At 41.5% G+C, this 16,833-nt stretch overlaps 1 protein-coding gene and 1 long non-coding RNA gene across 2 annotated transcripts in view; one reads left to right on the top strand and one right to left on the bottom strand.

The window, feature by feature from the left end:
* The window catches only part of LOC145406007 (uncharacterized), a 417,004-nt gene that overhangs the window by 131,999 nt on the left and 268,172 nt on the right, over positions 1–16,833 (bottom strand). The gene's annotated exons all lie outside the window — the stretch shown is intronic.
* LOC145406006 (uncharacterized) overlaps positions 1–16,833 on the top strand; it is a 285,077-nt gene that overhangs the window by 262,021 nt on the left and 6,223 nt on the right. Inside the window, exon 2 of the long non-coding RNA XR_013898498.1 lies at positions 12,694–12,791. This is a non-coding gene — a long non-coding RNA (uncharacterized LOC145406006). The remainder of the gene's footprint in view (positions 1–12,693; positions 12,792–16,833) is intronic.

The raw sequence follows: 16,833 nt of genomic DNA, 5'->3' as shown, positions 1-16,833 counted from the left end.
GAATAATTTGTCTTCTTTCTGTATACTACAATATACCCTACTGCCTTCCGATCAACATCTCCACCTCCATTTAATGCTACAAACAAGTTTCTGTCTATTAACCGAAATTTATCAGACTGACATTTTTGTGCAAATATTTGATCAACACACGATGCACATCGCTTACCCATCTTGAACCTTCCTTGTCAAGTCATGTACTAAATTTTCCATTATTATCCTATCTTCTTACTCTGTCAGCATTCTACCATATATCTTTTCTACTTGTCTGAGGTTGCGCACACCCCTTGGGTTCCCATATTTTCTTCTCTCATCTTTTCCCGTAAACATCGTCACAGGACTTCTGCACCTTAATTCCATTCCTTCGGCGGTTTCCCTTGTATCCAGGCTAGTCTACAAAGTTTCTGAATCCAGTCTTCTCTCATCTTTTCCCGTAAACATCGTCACAGGACTTCTACACCTTAATTCTATTCCTTCGGCGGTTTCCCTTGTATCCAGGCTAGTCTACAAAGTTTCTGAATTCAGTCTGTTAATACCTCCGTTTCCTACATTAACAAAATTCCACTCAGGCAACTAATTCCTGGTACAGTAGCATATTCCATCTGCTGATCATTCGCTGTGCACTAACTCTTCTTTCCATTGGTCTAGCCATCCTAAAATCTGATACTACAACGTTACTTTGACGGAGTGCATATAAAAATTAGCTGATTGCTCTTCCACCCATTGCCTTATTTCGGTAAATACTGATTGTCTTGTTCTTTATTAGTCTGCTGCCTCCCAAACTCCTCGTTATCTATCGACTATTCTCATCTTATTTTGCTCAAACTGTATTAACTCTCCCATTCAGCCTCTCCACCTTATCATTCCCAGTTCCACCTACCGTTTCTATATATGGCTTGTTTTTCACATACAGTACTTCTCTCACATCATCTCTCCTCATAAAGTGTTTCCCTTGCTACATCTGTTAAAGCCAGCACATGCCACTCCTTTACTATTTCATTTCCAGGCTAAATGGTGTGCTGTCAGGCTACCCTACCCGAGACACCGTGAGGGTCGTGTCCTACCGTCGCCAGCTGGTAGCCATGACTGTCGTTGTGAGGGATGCGAGTGGAGTTTCTGCCAAGATGGATATTGTAACTCAGCTGGCAGGCGAGTAAACAGCGTGCTAAGTTGGACTTATACACTCTTTACTGAATACATGCTAAAAATCGTCTAATTCAAGAAAATCAAAGTTTGCTTACTACCTGTACACGTGGCAGTGGGTTAGTTTACAGGCGATGCTTTACTTTTCTGGTACTGAGACAATATTGGAAACGTGCACATATCTTACCATCGTTAGAAGTTAGGACAGGAATTCACTCAAGCGTAAGAAAAAAAAAAAATGGTGGAAATTGTCGAACGTAAGAACTGACTCCTTGTTCAGCCCGAGTACGTCAACATCATTTATATTCTCCAGATGCCTATCGGAGAACTCCTTGTACTGAAGAGTGTAATGAAGCTTGTATACATCCTATCCAGTTCTAAAAGTCTACCCTAAGGTACTGGTAAGGTGATCAAGACTCTAGATATAATAAGAAAATAGAAGCCATTGCAGTGAATAAATTAACTTCACTCTGATGAGGGATTTTTATATTTTATTTTTGCAACGTTTGGACGATGAAGTAAGTCCCTTTAACCTACAGGGCTTTATTAAGGCTATATCTCACCCTCCTGTTCAAAAATTATTTCCTAGGGTGACTAAATCCGTTTTAAGGTGGTGAAATCAAAGTAAAACAAATCACTGTAACGAGAAGCTCACACACACACACACACACACACACACACACACACACACACACACACACACACACACACACACACACACACACACGTATATATATATATATATATATATATATATATATATATATATATATATATATATATATATATATATATATATATATGTGTGTGTGTGTGTGTGTGTGTGTGTGTGTGTGTGTGTCTGTGTGTGTGTGTGTGTGTGTGTTGGTGGTCTTTTTGTGATTTGATAGTGACGTAGTCGCTGTGGTTGTCGTGATATATTCGTAGGTGTGATTATGAATTTATGGCAGGGATGTTGTTAGTGTGGTGATGATGATTTCTCTGTGCAAGGAAGAAGGAACAAAAGGCCAGAAGCCCGCAAGCAAAACCAAAAAGAAAATAACAGAGCCAAATTCAAGATCCGTTAACTTAGAGATGCCTGGACACACCTGCGTGTGAAAGATTGGCGGTCGTAAGCAGTAGGAAATACAGAGGGAGACAGTTCCAGATTTGAACTGTTGCATACATGAAGGACTGGGAGTAACGGTTAACTCTTGCATTAGAGAGTTGGACAGAAAAGGTATGAGAGTTTTGTTGCTAGACTGGTACTACGCGCCCACTTAGTGGTGGAGGGATGCAAGCAGACAGTTCAGAAAAGCAGTGACCATTGAAGCAGCGACAGAAAAGAGATAAAGATGCAACGGTGCGGCGAAGAGACAGAAGTTGAAGGGACCCGGTAAGAGGAAGAAAGTTAATGGGACGAAAAGCCTTTGACTCCACTTTGTTGAGAAGAGCTGTATGTGGGGAGCCTCCCCACACATGAGAGTTGTACTCTACACAGGGGCGAATAAAACCCGTGTATAAAGTCAACAATTGTGCAGGAGTAAAGACGGTACGGAGTCGGCTTAGCACACCCAATCTCTTGGAAGCAGATTTTACAAGAGATGTAATATGATCTTTCCAAGATAAGTCCCGAGAGAATGAACCTCCAAGTATGTTTAAAGATGATGCAGGATTGATTTAGATATGGTTAAGATTAGAGGATACTACCAGTATGTTGGTGTTGGTTGTGATGTATAATGGTGATGACTATGTTGGTGATGTTAGTGCTGTGGTGATGCTGTCAGAGTGATGGTAGTGATATCAGGGTGGTGACCGTAGTGATGTCACTTGTGGGGGTGCTTGTGGTGATATCAGTATGGTAGGGTGGTGGTAATTTCAGTGTGATGTTGGCAGGGTAATTGTGGTGGAAGTGATGTCAGTTTGGTGAAATGGCAGTGGTGATGTCGATGTGCTGGGATGGTGAAGGTGGTGTCGACGTGGTGGGGTGGCGGTGGTGGTGGTGGTGGTGCTGGTGATGATGTGGCGATGGTGTCAGTGTGGTGTTGATGTCAATGTGTTTGTGGCGTTAGTGTGGTTGTTGTGGTAAAGTCAGTTTAGTGATGATGTCAGTGTAGTGGTGATTATCAGTGATGGTGATGACAGTGGTGGTGGTGTAAGCAGTGCGGTGGTAGTTATGTCAGCATTTTTTGGAAGTGGTGGTGATGGTATATTTGGTCGTATCAGTCTGGTGGTAGCAGTGATGTCACTGTGGTTGAGGTGAGGGTGGTTGTGAGGTTGATATCTGTGAGGTGGTTGTGAGGTCAGCGATGTGATGGCGAGGTTGATGTCTATGAGGTGGTTGTGAGGTCAGTGTTGTTTGATGTCAGTGTGATGATGGAGGTTGATGTTTGAGGTGGTTCTGAGGTCAGCTTGGTGATGTTGGTGATATTAGTCTAGTGGCCGTTGTGAAGTCAGTGTGGTTGAGGGAAAGATGATATCATTGTGGAAGTGGTGATGATATCACTGTGATTGTGATTTCAATGCAGTGGCAGTGACGTTCGTATGGTGGTGATGGTGATGTAAGTGTGTTGATCATACCAATATGATGGTGATAGTGATGCCTATGTGGTGGAGAAGGTGATGGTCATGTCGATGTGGTGAGTACCAGCGAGTGGGCGAAGTTTAGCCTATTATCGGTATTAGAGTTAAAAGTTACAATGAGCTGTCCTGCTGTTTAAAGGCTAATAACATTTTGTCTAATAAAGTTGAGCAGTGATTTTTTTTTCCCTAAATGCAGGGTCAATGGGCTAAGTTTTGTATTTTATGATTCACAAAACTATTATCAGGCTACACCATTACACTGTGCAATTTGCAATAAAACGAAGATGCTTATTAAAGATGTTTTGTTTTAGCTGCTTTAAATCAATGTGAATGTAAATGATCGAGGAATAATTCTCCCCACATAATTCGTTTTTATTTGTGTTACTTGTTCTGAAGCCACTGTTTTGTCGGAAGCAATGACGGACCATATACATTCGGGATTTGATGTCTTTTAGTTTAAGCTTTTATACTCCATATACGTTTTCTATTATAACTGAATATGCTGCGATCGTAAAAGAAAATGAAAAGGTGGAGCCCTAACTATTCCAAAGAGCATATATATATATATATATATATATATATATATATATATATATATATATATATATATATATATATATATATATGTTAGGAATCCATATTATAATTACAAATCATAATAGATAGATAGATAAATAGATAAATAGACAGAGCTCCAAGCAAGCCTGGGAAAGGGAAATGATCTTGCAAGTTAACTGAGGAAATGTTAACCATACACAGGAAGTAGCAAGTCAGGGGATGATATAGGTATTGAGTCAGCGAGATAGCATACGAACAAAGCCTAGTGACCATAAACACATACTCACACACAGATTCTGGAACTTTCCAACCACAGTGTAACACACGTGACACGACCCCTGTTTCACCAGAATTTAGGAAGCAGAGCTCAGAAGAAGGCTAGCATTAGAACTGACAGGTAGTGGAGAGAGTGAACAAGAAAGAGGGGCCCAACTAGACTTACTTATTATATTGTCTCTGTAAGACATACCCTGCTCAACTTAGATTTTCTCTGAAGATAATAAATTAAGATCAACTCACTGTATTCATCTTTAATTCCTACTACAAGAAAGCTACAAAGTTATTCTGAGATTTGGTGGCAGCTCCTTCTGAGCTCTGCTTCCTAAATTCTGGTGAAACGGGTCGTGTCACGTGTGTTACACTGTGGTTGGAAAGTTCCAGAATCTGTGTGTGAGTATGTGTGTATGGTCACTAGGCTCTGTTCGTATGCTATCTCGCTGACACACAACCTATATCATCCCCTGACTTGCTACTTCCTGTGTATGGTCAACATTTCCTCAGTTAACTTGCAAGATTATGTCCCTTTCCCAGGCTTGCTTGGAGCTGTCTATCTATCCATTTATCTATCTATATATTATGATTTGTAATTATAATATGGATTCATAATATATATATATATATATATATATATATATATATATATATATATATATATATCAATCAGTTTGGCATCAAAGGGTTAAGTGCAAAAGATCACAAAAGTTTGCTCGCTCGTTACAAAGAAATAAAAAGGAAACCAAACAGCAACAGACCTTATGGTCATTTCGAAGCTGTTTGTTACGGAGTTGAAATTGACCACGAGATCTAATTGTACATACTGAAGGACAAGGATTGTAAAGCAAGAAGGCTTCCCCTGCCTCCAAACCCTCCAGGAAAAAGTGAGAAGGACCACCATGCAGCATGGAAAAGATGACTTGGAAATATCTTAGGAAAGACTGAAAGGGAAAATTTACATTTATTTATAATACTATATCATATAAGCTGTCGGTTTGACTGACCTGAAAGAGAAAGTATAAAGTAAAATGAGTAATCAAATAAATAAATAACTAAGGCGTGACATGAAGTACGGGCACGTTGAGTTAATGGGGCGTCTGTAGACTGGAAATCGCACAGACTGCGCGCAAGCGCATTTGATACTGGTGGTAGTGATGACTGATGTACAGGTAAAAACACAGGTCTTTGCCACAGTCGTAGTTTGACCCAGAAACATCTTAGGTTCGAGAAACGAAGCAGAAGACAACAGTTCATTCTCCAGACACAGAAGTCGTAGGGACGAGTTTATGAAGGGAGGGACAAGGGAAGACGAGAAGCGGTGAAGTGATATCAAGAGGCCGAAGTGTCTGGTGACGAATAAAAGCAAGGTTAACATAAAATTTGAGTTCTTGTGGTAATAAAACGACAAGGATTTTTTTGGTTTTACTAATCACACACACACAAACACACACACACACACACACACACACACACACACACACACACACACACACACACACACACACACACACACACACACACACACACACACACACACACACACACACACACACACACACACACACACACACACACACAAAATCATTTGTAGCCTTATGATCCGAAGGGTCCGCCATGAGCTCATTAAAATGTTTTCGTGTTAGCTAGATTATATAAATATTTTTTCCGGGTTACAGACTAGCAGCAACGCTGGCCTAGCTAATAACCTAATTATCTTTAGAAGGTTACACGAAGTACGCATGTAACAATTTCATAGTTCATATTATTGACATCGCCTGTTGGTGGCCGTCAAGTCAGACGCCAGGAAGGCCATAAGCCTCTTTGTCAAATGGTAATGGTTATTCTAGCCAGGGGTTAATACTCATGGAGCAATATTCCTGCACTAAACCCTAGTTATTTTCAGTAGTATGTATAAAGCGATGTGTGTGTATGGGTTTGGGAAAATTCCCATAAATTGCCCCATTTAATTCATGCCGTAGATGTTAAGACAGCGCCACACACTTGTAGCCAGGGCTGTACCTTACCTCTCTCGTCTTGTTGGCGCCTTCCCTAACTGATGAATCAAGGTAAATGTAGTAGCTAGAGAGTAACCGATCACAGTTATCTGAAGCAGACACACTGGAATTTTCATCAGCGTTAATACTGTATGCGGTTATCGTAAGTGAGGTTTCGCTATCGTCATAACTGACAACACAGTGTTACTTTATCAGTATGTGGAGATTTATTTACTGAAGCCACCACCAATCGGACCTCTCGTGTCACCTCATTCCACACCCTCCCTTTCCCCCTCCCCTCTCCCAGAATTCCATATCTGTTGGCTGAAGAATGAACTGCTGTCAATTGCTTCAATCCTCGAACATTAGATACTTCAGGACCCATTGACGAATGTGAGTTGTTCAAGACTTGTTAACAGTACGTGTAGCTGTGTGGTCTCTGTGGTGGTGGTGGTGGTGGTGGACCTGGTGGTGGCTGTGATGTCAGTGTTGTCAGGTTGGAGTGTGACGTAGTGGCAATCGTAAAATCAGTGTGGTGGTGGTGGTGGTGGTCGTGGTGGTGGTGGTGATGATGATGATGATGATGATGGTGATGATGATGATGATGATGATGATGATGGTGGTGGTGGTGGTGGTGATAATGATGTCACTATAGATTTGGTGATGTCAGTGACCACACTGTTGATGATATCAGTGTGGTGGTGGTGGTGGTGGTTGTGGTGATGTCAATGTGGTGGTGGTGTTGTAGTGATCTTTGTGGTGGTGAGGTTGTGGTGGTGTGTGTGGTTGTGACCACACTGTTGATATCAGTGTGGTGGTGTTGGTGGTGTTGTGGTGATCTATGTGGTGGTGGTGTTGTGGTGATCTATGTGGTGGTGGTGTTGTGGTGATCTATGTGGTGGTGGTGTTGTGGTGGTGTGTGTGATGGTGGTGGTTGTGGTGATGTCAATGTGGTGGTGTTTGTGGTGATGTCAGTGTGGTGGTGGTTGTGGTGGTCAGTGTGATGGTGGTGGTTGTGATGATGTCAGTGTGGTGGTGGCGGTTGTGGTGATGTCAGCATTGTGGGGGTTGTAGTGATGTCATTGTAGTGATGGTAATAATGATGTCAGTGTGGTGATAGTCATGTAAACTGCGGTGAGGGTCGTAGTGGTAATCATGTCATTATGGTGGTGGGAATGTGCTGTCAGTATTGTAGGAGTGTTGGTGATGGTGATAGCAGCATGATGATGGTGATGCACTATTCTATACTGTACATTCGAGCACGTCTACATATGTGGAGTGTATGTATGAGACACGGTACAAAATCGTACGGTACAACATCCTACTTGCATGTATAGTGATGGTCGTGATGGCGGTGATGCCACTGTTGTTGTGGTGGTGATGTCAGTACGGTAGGAGTGATGGAGAAGGTGATGTAATTGTGGTGGTGGCGGGGTAGTGGCAACGGTAGCTTGATAGGGGTAGATGTGGTGGTTTCAGAGTATTGCATGTGCTTGCAAGCGTTCGTGTGCGTGCGTGCGTTCATGTGTGTGTGTGTGTGTGTGTGTGTGTGTGTGTGTGTGTGTGTGTGTGTGTGTGTGTGTGTGTGTGTGTGTGTGTGTGTGGTCAAAGAAGGAACCAAAGGTTGGAAGTTTGAAAACTTTTTTTTTTTTTAAGGAAAAACAGGCAAAGAAAGAGTAACTTGTAGATCTGTCGTATCGAGATGTCTAGACACATTGAGTTAAAATACTAAGGTCATAGGAAGAGGGAAATGCAGACAGTTCCCTAGGCCAGCTGTTGCATATGTGAAGAGTGTATCGATTAAGTTTTGCATTATGAATTGGATAGAAATGAGGTGTGAGTGTTGCCCACCCATAGTAATGAAGGAGGGCTGCGAGCAGACATTTCAGAAGAGCAGTGACCATTGAAATACGGTAGTCATAGCAGAGGAATAAAAATGCAACATCGGCGAAGGGAAAAGTTTGTGTGATGGTGGTGGTGGTTGTGATTGTGATGGTGATGTCAGTGGGGTAATGGTGGTCAGCATTATAGGGGTTGTAGTTGTGACCTCAATGGTGGTAATGTCAGTGTGGCAGTGATGATGGTGCTGGTAGTGTCAGTGTACTGCGGGTGGTGGGTTCGGTGGTGGTGGTATGTCAGTGTGATAGTAATGGTGGTGTTGATGTCAGTGTATTGCAGGTGGTTGAGAGGTGGTGGTGGTGACATCAGTGTGTACCGTGATAGTAATGGTGGTGGTGATATCAGTGTGTACTGTGATAGTAATGGCGGTGGTGACATCAGTGTGTACTGTGATAGTAATGGTGGTGGTGACATCAGTGTGTACTGTGATAGTAATGGTGGTGGTGACATCAGTGTGTACTGTGATAGTAATGGTGGTGGTGATGTCAGTGTATTGCAGGTGGTGGGGCGGTGGTGGTGATATGTTAGTGTATTGCGGGTGGTGGAGCGGTGGTGATGTAAGTTTGGTTGTGGTGGTGATGGTAATGGTGATGAATATGGTCAGACAAGGATATCAGGTACTCGTACTGATATTCAGATTCATTTGAATGCGTATTTAAAGTATTCGCATTCCAATACCGTATCAATACGTTCGTATTCTGCGAGTATTGCAGTGAATATGCGATATATTACGTTTTAAAAAATGTTAACTCTCTCTCTCTCTCTCTCTCTCTCTCTCTCTCTCTCTCTCTCTCTCTCGGCACGTCACAGATATGAAGATACTATTTAAGTAAGAAAGCGAAACATTTATTTTCATATCTATTTTAAATTTGCATGGATCTCTCACTCCATCATTAATTCTCACTCCATACCAATAACCTACATTTCATACAGTTACTGAATGGGAGTTTATGTACACAGCCTTGCATTTAAATCTGGCTAATCAGTCACACCTAACGAATATGAAGAGCAAAGTACTGTTACTCTCACTCATAAGTAAAGCATATTCATCTCTTAAGCAACATCTAGTCCATGCTGTAACATTCTGCAATTCAGTTACGGCTTCCGGTATAGAAATGTCATGAGATCGACACCATGTTCGTTTAACTCCTTGAATTAGATGGCTTAATGTTTAAAAGTTTATTCCTGAAGTTTCACACAATTTTATTCATCTTATGGGCGATATGAAGGAGTTAATGGAGATTATATTTGAGCTCTGGCACGTAAAGTCTCTTAAGATGAAGAAAATCGTCTATAGCAAGAATAAACTTAAAAACACTCTACTGAGGTGAAGTTGTTAGGATGAACATGGTATCGAACTGATGAAATTTAGGTAGATTCCCTGAGATTACCCATTTACTATGATTACTACCTTAGAGGTCTGCAGTCAGTAAATTTAGTTTATTATTCTAATCACAAATACTAGAAAATTCTAAGGATAATATGGAAACGAATACTTAAAACACTTTAATTACTACGACAAATATAACATACACCACAATAACTTCAGCCTAACAGCATATACAAAGCACAAAGTAACAGCTAGGACATAACCGCCTGGTCACATTTCCATATTGTCACCTTAAGGAACTAATGAATAAAACAAATAAAGTCAAGACAGGACACTCAAGAACATTAAAGAATATATGCAAGTAAACTCAAAACTGGATAAGCAGCACAGAGCGAGTCCCAACAGCCGAATCCAGGGCTTGCTCTGCTAATACAGTACCAAGTTATCAACTCGTGTAGTCTGGTGGAGTATGCTGGCCTTGCCTGATTAGCTGACTGAGAAAGAAGTAGAGAATTCTATTGGATCACAAATTTTGAACTGCCACTTGCCAGCCATGACCAGGATCAGCCGCCTGCCGGCTAGCACATCTGACAGGCGTAGTAATGCTACTCTAGGGAGCATATCGGTCACAGGAATTCATTTCCATGTGGCATATTAAGTTTATAAATTCATAACTAATAAATTATCAGATATCAGTTAACAAAACACATGCCTGAAATCATTAGTGAATACACGTATGCATGAGACAGCTCTAGCATGAATTCAGTATGGACGGTGAGTATTAGCGCTGAAGCGGTGACGTAGAGGTGTATCGAATGTAGAAGGAATACTGGGCCTCGGAAGCAGGCTATGAAGCCATTGCCCTGAGTCGGACACGTAAATAAATAAATAAATATTTAACCCATTGGATCCCAGAGATGCTGGGAGTGGCATGGCACTGGGAGGGTACCCAGTGTACCGCCCTCCGCCTATCGGCTCATAGTAGCGAAGCTCATAGGTCCCTACCCGGGGGTTCCATGTTTTTATGGGGTCTGTCCAATACTCTGGACACTGGGCTCCAATGGGATATATATATATATATATATATATATATATATATATATATATATATATATATATATATATATATAGATATAGATATATATATATACTGTATATATACGAGAGAGAGAGAGAGAGAGAGAGAGAGAGAGAGAGAGAGAGAGAGAGGCCCACACAATACTTTGCGCTCATATTTTCATTCGTATTCATGAAAAAGTAAATGTATTCGTCTTTGAGTAATATGCTCTTCTGTTTGACTTATGGATACAGACTCAGGATGGGATAGTGTTCCTGGGTTGGTAAGGGAAAATCAACTCCCTGGCCCCCTGCACGGCGCCCCCAGCCGAACTAGGTACCCGGTGCTCTTCAACTTGGCCACTGCCGGGTTTCTGCGCAGACGGGTCGACAGTCCCTTCATCCTCTCGGCCACATTCTCACAACTAGAGAGGATTTGCATGGAGGAATCACGTAGGATTATCATGCTTGGTTGTACGATTCGGTTGTGAGATCATGCAAGCCATACGGTAACGAATGTAGATTCTTGAAAAAAAATACTGAATGTTCGACTAGCTGCACTTAGAAAAAATTAATGTGATATTATAGCCTGTTCCATCTCATTTGCGAAGAGATGGGCCGTAAGCTTATGAAAGCTGGCAGCTGATTGGCTGTCCGAGTGCATTCATTAGTAACGATGTTTTGTAAATAATTTTTATTATAACGGTTACAATAACCGTTTGACGATAAGACTGATCATATTAAATATGTATATTTTTTATTTGCTTTGATTAAAATTGAGACCTTACAAATTCTGCCCGACGGCTTAGATACATGTGAAATTTTCCGTTTTCCTACCAAATCAAAATCGGACAATGTTTTACGAGTTTGTGTGTGTGTGTGTGTGTGTGTGTGTTATGGTAAATTATACGTCATTACTGCGACATTATGTTGATTTGACAGGAGAACCGAAATTTTGAACGTACATTACCTATTGTAGTCACTACGATAGACTTTCTAAGGTCTCGTTTTTAAATTAATCTCTGGAAATAACAATAAACATATTTTATTTCATCGATCTTATCGTCAAACGGTCATTGCAACCGTTATATTAAAAATAATTTAAAACACATTGTTACTAATGAATACCTTCGAACTGTCGGACAGTCAGTTAACTGCCAGTTTTCAAAAGCTTAAAGCTCTTCTCTTCTCAGATGAAATCGAATAGGCTATTGCAGTAAGTACCAGAAGTAGTATACAGTATTATTGCCAACACTCTTCCTTGTCAATGTTTCAGAAAATATACGTGAAGCGGTGATGCTGGTGAAACTGGTTAGCCTCTCGAGACACTGGAAGAGGAACTTCGGACTGAGGTCGTTCCATATCAAACGGGTGGCCATCAAGCACTACAACGACTTGGTACATTTGCCTCTCTGTGAGTCACTCGTATGTTTCACTTTGTTAAAGCAAAAAATAAAAAGCTTAGAACCAGCAAATTTGTCCCTTCCGAAAAGTTGATTCGTAGGACAAAATATCATTTTTTTTTTTTTTTTTCGAAATTCATCTGCACAAGACTAAACGTGATGGGAAAGACAGGCAAAAGAAGACAGTTTCAGAGATGGTGGTTATGCACATGAAATCATGAAAGTACCTTTTAACTTCTGCATTAGAGAGATGAAAAAACGGAGGCGTAAGTTTGTAGCAAGACAAATGTTGCTTGCCATTTGAAAAGAAGAAGGTATGAAAACAGAGTTTAGCAGAGAGTAAGAGGGGGAGGGGGAGAGACGATATTAGCTTCCGCATTAATTGTTATGGTCATTGGTGGTCACCTTGGACGAACTAAGGATTAAGCGTTTGGTGTAACATATATTCTGTTGTACATTTCTCAACACTTCCATGCAGGGTCAAGATACCAGGCACTGATGGACTACCTCAGTCAGCAGCTGTTTGAGGGCAGTATACAAGGCTATTTCATCCATGGCCAAGATGTTTTCTGCCAGGTATGGTATGCTTTATTTATCGTTTATTTATTTATCTATTGAAGTGAGGGAATTCAGTTAACACTATTGGCTTCAAATCTTTGAATACATAGAGTAAAATATTGACAAACATGCTATACAGATTGTCATTTAGAAAACATCACACTTTCAAGCCACGCCCCTTCTTTCCCGTGACCGCTTTGATCTGGTAACAATGTAAATAAGCACACAAATGTACGTACAGTCACATGTAATGAAGCTCTACATCTGAACTGCTCAGTTGCTCCACTTTTACCCCAGTGAAAGGAAGGGAGGGTGGGGGGTTGTGGGGAGACGAGGAGGGGAGTATTGTCAGGGTTTGGCGGGACATTGGCTGATGAAGTTAAGTGTTTGTGTACTCATCCACAATATGACTGCAGACCACACTGTTGGAAAGTATCCTAGTGATTTACAAGGTATATATATCATCATCATCATTATCATCAGCCGTTTGAGAATCCACTGCAGGACCGGCCTATCTCGACCGAACTGGGGACAATACAGCCTAAGTATCCTTACAAAGTGGCTTAGGCTGTCTGGTAGAGATTGTATGTAGGATGAGAAGTGCTTGTAAGTGTAATTGTGGTGTTGGAGTAGCTTTGGATGTGTGTGTGTAGTCTGTGAACCAAGTGTAATCGGCCCGCGCAAGCCGACTGGGTGCAAGCATACTTTACAGTACGCGACACTGGTTCAAACACAGCACCCCTTACGTCCACCAAAGAAGCACGTGACTAGCAGAACGCTCTCAAAGTTTATTACCCTGGCGGGGCGCGAACTCTCGTCCTCCAGTGTACGAAAGCGCACACACTGCAACTGTACCACAGAGGCTCCAGATATATATATATATATATATATATATATATATATATATATATATATATATATATAAAGTTATTGAAATTTAATAATAATCTAGCACTCAGTTGCAATGACAGCAGTATCTCAGCAACTTTGATATTTTTCTCAAACAGCGGATGATATTGATAGTTTCAATAAAGCACTGTCTCAGACTTAAAAACCCAGTTAGCCCTTTGACTTTTAAGAAGACTTTTAATTTCCATTTCAGTAAAGACCAGTAGCATTCCTTCTATTGCCTTGTCCACCGGGAACCCACCTATTAACCCTACCAGCCACAGAGTCCATCCATCCGAACACCCACCCACCCCACTAAGCCCTCCCTTCCCATCAACCCACCCCGCCCACTCACTCACCCACCAACCAACACTACCCACCCATGCACCCCGCTGGCCCACCCATCCACCTCACCTTTCGTACCCACCACCCATTCACCCACCCATTATTCACTCGGCTCGCTCACCCACCGTTTCACGCACTCCACTGTGCCCCTTCACACTGTTCACCCACCAACCCCATCAAATCAGCCACCCATTCACCTTGCTCACATCCCTCACATACCCTGCCCTCCCACCCAGCCCAACAACTCACCAACTCACTAACCCACTAACCCACATCACCCACCTATCCACCTTCCACACCCAGTCCGCCCACTGAAGTACCCACCTCACCCCACCCATCCTGCCCTCGCACACCACTCACACACCAGTCCAGTACACCCACCCACTCTGCACATCCTGCCCACCCACCCCGCCCATCAACTCATCTTGCCCACCAAGTCCACCCATCCACTATCCCTTCTCATTCACCCACTCGTTCACCCGCCCCGCCCCACCCAATAGATTAAAATTGTAAAAGGTAAATATTCGAGCACTTCTCACTGCCCAAATCATCCTTCGTACAACACTCAACTTCAACAGGAGAATTCGTCCCACCCTGGCTACCATCAGTCACCACACTATCCCATCCCACCCACCCCCAACCACATTCCTTCGCTTACCACAATGTCTGCTGTACACATCTTCACACCGTTTACTTTCTTCCACATCTTCCACCACCCACCACGAACTCAGCTCATCCCAGCCACTCCTCTTCGCACATCCCGTCCGTTTCGGCTCTATGTAGTGTTTATTATGAAAATGACTGCATAGAGTACCAGTCAACCTCCAATGACGTTTTTTACAAGGTTTTCTGACCTTGTCCAAACTCGTCATCCCACTCATTCTTCCTCGTCCACCCTATACACTGTGGAATGTGCCTAATAGAATTCTTAACTAATGCGCCCTTATGGCAGAATTATTGCACACTTCACCTCTTAGGCCTTTCTGAAATGTCTTAATCTTTATAAGCTCGGACGATATTTGCCAAAATAAAGAGAATATTTACACTTGAAGGCTGTTATGGCTCACTTTCAGACGAATATAGCCTAACAGATTTTAAATCAATTAGAAGAGTTGTCTCGACAATGAAACGATTAACATGAATTATTTGAGGCCACCAGTACTGCTCTGATCATAACCCATCGGGCTCACTCCTCGCCATCCACCCAATCCATTTCCGCTGCTGATGTGAATGTCATCACATTTACGGCTGTATTATAGGTGGCATAGGAGGCCTCATACCATCTCTTACTTAAGAATTTAGTTTGCTTATTGCACCATACCAGTCTCCTGTAGATTATTTATATCTTTTTAATGACAACATAGTTTTTTATCAAAAGCATACAAGAGAGTAGTGAGTTGTTCTCAGCAGAATTAATCGCTAAGCGAGAGTTGTTATAAAATTGACAGTGCCGCGTATAAGACGACCTTTAGTGCCTCGGCAATCAACCAACCGCAATTTACGGGCTTTATTTCGGGTGATGTGGCTGGATGCTCACAGTCATCTCTCCCACCCATCCAGTTTATGGTTTAGGGGATAGTTGTGTGAAAGTGGGTGGGTGACACAAAGGTAGGGTTGACTGATAAGTATATATAAGGAAGGATGGAAGATACATGGGATAGGATGAATGAATAAACTACGGAACATTTGGAAAAGTCAATCTGTAATCATACATAATAATGTATGAAACTAATTATTTTCAGTATCATTTATACTGTGGTGGTGTTGTCCTTAAGTGTTTAAAAATACCCCAATGGTATTTTTGAGCATTTTACCAACAGAATTTTCCCTACAGAATATAGTAATTACTACTTTTACACGTGTTATTCTCAAAGAGTTAGAAATTCCCGATAAAGCAGTTCATCGACCTACAAAAACAATTAAGTAGCAGTAAAGCATGGGAGGAAAAGGACGACTATGGAAGCGTTAGGGCAGGAAACTAATATTCCTGCATATCTACATTCATGCCCTGCACCCCAGATCTACCTCTGTTTATTACTGAAGCACAACTCTCCCTCCGCCCACCTTCCAGGCCAGAACATAAACAACGCTACAGGTAGATTTTTAACAGTGTATAGTGGCATTTCAGGGGACTAGTCTGAAAATTGTTATTAGATACTGTCTTCAGTGTTATTAATCCTGTCTTCAGTCAAAACTCATAAACCTTCAGCCCCTGTAATTTTGTAACATTGTTTTTTTATTCTGCTGCTGCCACACAATTTTATTCATCTTTCCAATAACTTTCGAACTTGAGAGGTTATCTGTCTTATTTACCCTTTCATTTCTGGAGGTCAGTCCTAAGTTGAACTAAGTTGTCTGTAAATAGCGAGCATAAAATACAAAACACGTCACTAATTTCAAAGGATTACACTACAGTATGTATTTCGGCACACACCATTGAATTGAGTGCTTCTCTTCCCAAAACCATCATATTTCATGACGAGTTATTTCCTTGTTATGACCTCAAACTAAAGATGGAGTTGTTCCTACAGATTCAAAACCTGCGTAATGCTCAGTTATATCACGTTACACTAAACATACTTCCTCCACGATGCCAGTCACATATTCACTCTCCTATAAACGAAAGCGCATGAATTTTGTGACTGATTTATTAAAATTGTTTATCTTGTTTCGTCCTCCAGTCATTCAATAATACAGACATATAATTACTTAGCATTCCGTGATACAGGTCCTACAACGCAGTTCTGTAATATACCGGTACTGTATAAGTCATATCATTCTGTGGCGGGTTATTGTTAACAGTCATTTCATATTATTATATGATATA

The sequence above is a fragment of the Coenobita brevimanus genome, chromosome 69 (assembly GCF_032717465.1).
Source record: "Coenobita brevimanus isolate Jiangsu-jjx chromosome 69, ASM3271746v2, whole genome shotgun sequence".
Classification (NCBI taxonomy): Eukaryota; Metazoa; Arthropoda; class Malacostraca; order Decapoda; family Coenobitidae; genus Coenobita; species Coenobita brevimanus.
The sequence above is the reverse complement of the archived record's forward strand: the minus strand, read 5'-3'. Positions and strand labels throughout refer to the sequence as shown.